Raw genomic sequence first — 5,000 nt, forward strand, 5'->3', positions numbered from 1 at the left:
TTCTTTGCACTGTTCAGTGTTTGAGTGCAGTGTTGAGTCGCCTTCACGTCTCTGACACCACAACACTGTGTCACTGCAATTCAAAGGTTCTTCCAATGAACACACTCATTTCTTTGCACTGTTCAGTGTTTGAGTGCAGTGTTGAGTCGCCTTCACGTCTCTGGACACCACAACACCAACATCTGTGTCACGCTCACCACTTGCCACAGACACATTATTCATTGCGTTGTTTGCTTGTACATTGTTACTTCATATGTGTAGAGGAGGAGGAGGAGGAGGAGGAGGAGGAGGAGGAGGAGGAGGAGGAGGAGGAGGAGGAGGAGGAGGAGGAGGAGGAGGAGGAGGAGGAGGAGGAGGAGGGGGAGAAGGAGGAGGAGGAGGATATGTGTCAGTTTTTCCACTTTTCCAAACTGTTTTCCACGCCAGCGGTGGGTGGAGGGAGTGGTGGGTGGGGAGGAGCCTTCTCCTGTACTGTCCTGTCTCTCTTATCTGTAGCCAGTTACAAGTACTTACCAAACAACCTCGGAAGGACCAAGAGGTCTGTTGCTGCTTGGCTTTCCTTTGTATTCCTCCTCCTCCTCCTCCTCCTCCTCCTCCTCCTCCTCCTCCTCTTCCTCCTCCTTTCCTTCCTCACCTCCTCCTCCTCCTCCTGTACTCTCCCTCCTCTTCCTCTTCCTCCTCCTCTTTGTCATTCTGTTGTTCTACCTCCCCCTCCTCTTCCTCCTCCTCCTCCTCCTCCTCCTCCTCCTCCTCATCTTCCTCCTGGCATTTGCGGCACGTGGTTCAGGTGCAAGTGGAACAGGAGGAGGAGGAGGAGGAGGAGGAGGAGGAGGAGGAGGAGGAGGAGGAGGAGGAGGAGGAGGAGGAGAAGAAGAAGAAGAGGAGGAGGCGGCGGTGAGTGTATGTGAGGAATGTGATCTCTCTCTCTCTCTCTCTCTCTCTCTCTTTCAATGTTGGTATCTGTATGTGTGTTTGTATGGAGGTAAGAGGAGGAGGAGGAGGAGGAGGAGGAGGAGGAGGAGGAGGAGGAGGAGGAGGAGGAGGAATACAAAGGAATACAAAGGAAAGCCAAACAGCAACAGACCTGTTGGTCCTTTCGAGGCTGTTTGGTAACTACTTCTAACTGGCTACAGATAAGAGAGACAGGACAGTACAGGAGAAGGCTCCTCCCACCCACCACTCCCTCCAGCTTTCGCTGGCATGGAAAATAGCTTGGAAAAGTACCATGCAGTATGGAAAAACTGACATGGAATTTTCACAGGAAAGGATGAAAGGAGATTCTATTATTCACCCTACGGTGAACTCTACATATCTATCTATAAGAAAGTTAATATAGTATCATGTTTAATTATTCAGACAAGAAGAGAGCTTGTTGGGGTTATTCTTTAAATATTTATCAATTTTGTTTTTGAATGATGCAATGGAAGTACTGTTTACTATTTCTGAAGGAAGCTTATTCCAAATGTTAACTATTCTATTAAAGAAAAAGTGCTTTGCCTCGTGGGTTTTAAAGCGTTTTGGTGTAATTTTAAATCCATTATTCCTTGTTATGGTGGAATGATCAATAGTAAAATATTTATTGACATCAAGGTTGTTGTATCCCTGAAAAATTTTGAAAACTTCGATTAGGTCTCCTCTTATCCTGCGCTTTGTTAAGCTGAATAAATTTAATGCTTCCAGTCGTTCCTCATACGGCTTGTTTCTCAATCTCGGAATCATCTTGGTCACTCTACGCTGGATCCTTTCCAGTTTTTCAATGTCTTTTCTGTAATATGGTGACCAGAACTGCACACAGTATTCAAGCTGAGGACGCACCAATGAGTTATATAAAGTAAGGATAACTTTTTCTGATTTAAATTCAAAGGTTCTTCCAATGAACCCAACTAATTTATTTGCATTCTTTACTGCTTCTGTGCAGTGTTTGCTCGGCTTGAGATCTTTAGACACCACAACACCAAGATCTTTTTCATTCTCAGCACTTTCCAGAGGTACATTACTCATTACGTATTTTGCTTGTACATTGTTACTTCCAATGTGTAAGACTTTACACTTTTCTATATTGAATTTCATTTGCCATTTTTCTGCCCAGCGTGTCAGTTTATTTAAGTCACACTGTAGTTCTTGCCATTGTGACGTTGATGTAACTTTGCTCATTATTTTGGTGTCGTCCGCGAATTTGCTTATTTTACAAGTGATTCCTTCATCAATATCATTAATATAAACAATGAAAAGAACTGGTCCTAATACAGAGCCTTGAGGAACACCACTTTTCACATTGTGCCACTCTGATTCTTTTCCATTTATAACAACTCGTTGCTTTCTGTCAGAGAGCCAGTCTTCCAACCATTTCAGGGTATTTCCAGCTATGCCGTGAGCTGGAGGAGGAGGAGGAGGAGGAGGAGGAGGAGGATTTGAAACGGAAAAAGGGGATGAAAAGAAGAAGAAGAAGAAGAAGAAGAAGAAGAAGAAGAAGAAGAAAGAAAGAAAAAAGAAAGAAAAAAGAAAGTAAATGAAAGAGAGAAATTATAGACTTAAGAGATAACTTGAGTTTACGAGAGAGAGAGAGAGAGAGAGAGAGAGAGAGAGAGAGAGAGAGAGACTGTTTTGTTGTTGTGCTTAAAGTGTGAGAAAATTTCGTACTCTCTCTCTCTCTCTCTCTCTCTCTCTCTCTCTCTCTCTCTCTCTCTCTCTCTCTGTCTCTGTCTGTCTGTCTGTCTGTCTGTCTGTCTGTCTGTCTGTCTGTCTGTCTGTCTGTCTGTCTGTCTGTCTCTGTCTCTCTCTCTCTCTCTCTCTCTCTCTCTCTCTCTCTCTCTCTCTCTCTCTCCTCTCTCTCTCTCTCCTCTCACCTATCTCTTTCTCTCTGTGTCTCTCTCTGTCTGTCTCTCTGTCTCTCTCTCTCTCTCTCTCTCTCTCTCTCTCTCTCTCTCTCGTAACTGCGTCATTAGTAATCAAATAGTTAATAGTGCCTTTAATGAGAGCCTTTGTAATCAAGTCAACTATTCATTATTTATATTGACAAAAAGAAAGAAAGATTATATTAAAACTAATTACAAGACCTATTTTTGTTATTATTTGATCTATCTTGTTGTTTTTCTTGTTGTTTTGAGCTTGTGAGAGAGAGAGAGAGAGAGAGAGAGAGAGAGAGAGAGAGAGAGAGAGAGAGAGAGAGAGAGTTCTTCCCATGAGAGTGAGGAAATAAAGTTAGCTCTACCAATTTCCGTAAAGGCCTAGAGAGAGAGAGAGAGAGAGAGAGAGAGAGAGAGAGAGAGAGAGAGAGAGAGAGAGAGAGAGAGAGAGAGAGAGAGAGAGAGAGAGAGAGAGAGAGCATTCATTTTCTTACAGTTTACATAAAAATTCATGGTAATAGATATAAACTCTCTCTCTCTCTCTCTCTCTCTCTCTCTCTCTCTCTCAATAATCAATCAATGAGAGGATAAAATAATTACTTTCTGACATCAATCACTCTCATTAGTAGAGAGAGAGAGAGAGAGAGAGAGAGAGAGAGAGAGAGAGAGAGAGAGAGAGAGAGAGAGAGAGAGAGAGAGAGAGAGAGAGAGAGAGAGAGAGAGTTTCTTAATAATCCAATAGACAAACAGGTATAGGTGACCCTGCCAACCCTTTACCTATCTACATTAATTTTGCAGGGGCAGGTGGACACGAGACAGGGGTGGACACAGATGACAGGGGATGGAGAGGGGTTGACAGGGGTTTGAGAAGTGTTGGTTAGTGGTTTGGCAGGGGTTGGCAGGGGTTGGCAGGGGGTGGACAGGGGGCTTGGCAGGGTTGACAGGGGTTGGACAGGGGGCTTGGCAGGGTTAACAGGGGTTGGACAGGGTCATTGGGAAGGGGTTGGACAGGGGGCATGGCATGGTTTGGCAGGGGTTGATAGGGTATGGACAGGGGTTGGTTAGGGGTTTGGCAGGGATTGGTAGGGGTTGGCAGGGGTTTGGCAGGGGAAGAATGAGAAGGATAGTTTTAGAGGGAAATTGAATGCAGGGTGAGGTAAACTAGTTATATGGACAGAGAGAGAGAGAGAGAGAGAGAGAGAGAGAGAGAGAGAGAGAGAGAGAGAGAGAGAGAGAGAGAGAGAGAGAGAGAAAATAAACAGCTATAAAACTAACATTATAATAACACACACTCACAGACATACAAACACACACACACACACACACACACACACACACACACACACACACACACACACATTTCCTTTCATTACAACCACTAACCTGAATTCATGTAGCAGTAGCAGCAGTAGCAGTAGTAGCAGTAGTAGTAGCAGTAGCAGTTGTAGTAGTAGTAGTAGCAATATTTACTTTACATTATCCACCAACATTGCGTGAGTGCGTGCGTGCGTGTAGACACACCCACGGACACGGACACACGCATACACACACGCACACCTGGTCTCGTCTGTGGCAGGTAAACTTCACAGCTCACCTCTTAATTACAGGTAAGAGTCGAGCCCACCCATTTTCACCTGAGGGAAAGAAATGAACAGGTGAGCCAACGTGTGTTCACCTCGGTCGCCTGCTGGTCACCCAGCCAGTCTTCCCCATTACGGAGCGAGCTCAGAGCTCATAGACCGATCTTCGGGTAGGACTGAGACCACAACACACTCCACACACCGGGACAGCGAGGCCACAACCCCTCCAGTTACATCCCGTACCTATTTACTGCTGGGTGAACACACCCTACACATTAACAGACCACAACACACTCCACACACCGGGACATCGAGGCCACAACCCCTCGAGTTACATCCCGTACCTATTTACTGCTGGGTGAACACACCCTACACATTAACACACCACAACACACTCCACACACCGGGACAGCGAGGCCACAACCTCTCCAGTTACATCCCGTACCTATTTACTGCTGGGTGAACACACCCTACACATTTAAGAGCCGCGCCCATTTGCCTTGCCGCCTCCGGGACTCGAAACCGGACCCTCTCGAGTGTGAGTCGAGCGTGCTAACCACTACACTACGCGGTG

General features: G+C 45.6%; 1 protein-coding gene across 2 annotated transcripts in view; it reads right to left on the bottom strand.

Moving 5' to 3' along the window:
• LOC123514719 overlaps positions 1–5,000 on the bottom strand; it is a 52,029-nt gene that overhangs the window by 39,806 nt on the left and 7,223 nt on the right. For both annotated transcript variants that reach the window (XM_045272793.1, XM_045272803.1), the window contains exon 2: positions 4,230–4,480. The gene's annotated coding sequence lies outside the window, so the exon portion shown is untranslated. The remainder of the gene's footprint in view (positions 1–4,229; positions 4,481–5,000) is intronic.

The sequence above is a fragment of the Portunus trituberculatus genome, chromosome 5 (genome assembly GCF_017591435.1).
Source record: "Portunus trituberculatus isolate SZX2019 chromosome 5, ASM1759143v1, whole genome shotgun sequence".
NCBI classification, from domain to species: Eukaryota; Metazoa; Arthropoda; class Malacostraca; order Decapoda; family Portunidae; genus Portunus; species Portunus trituberculatus.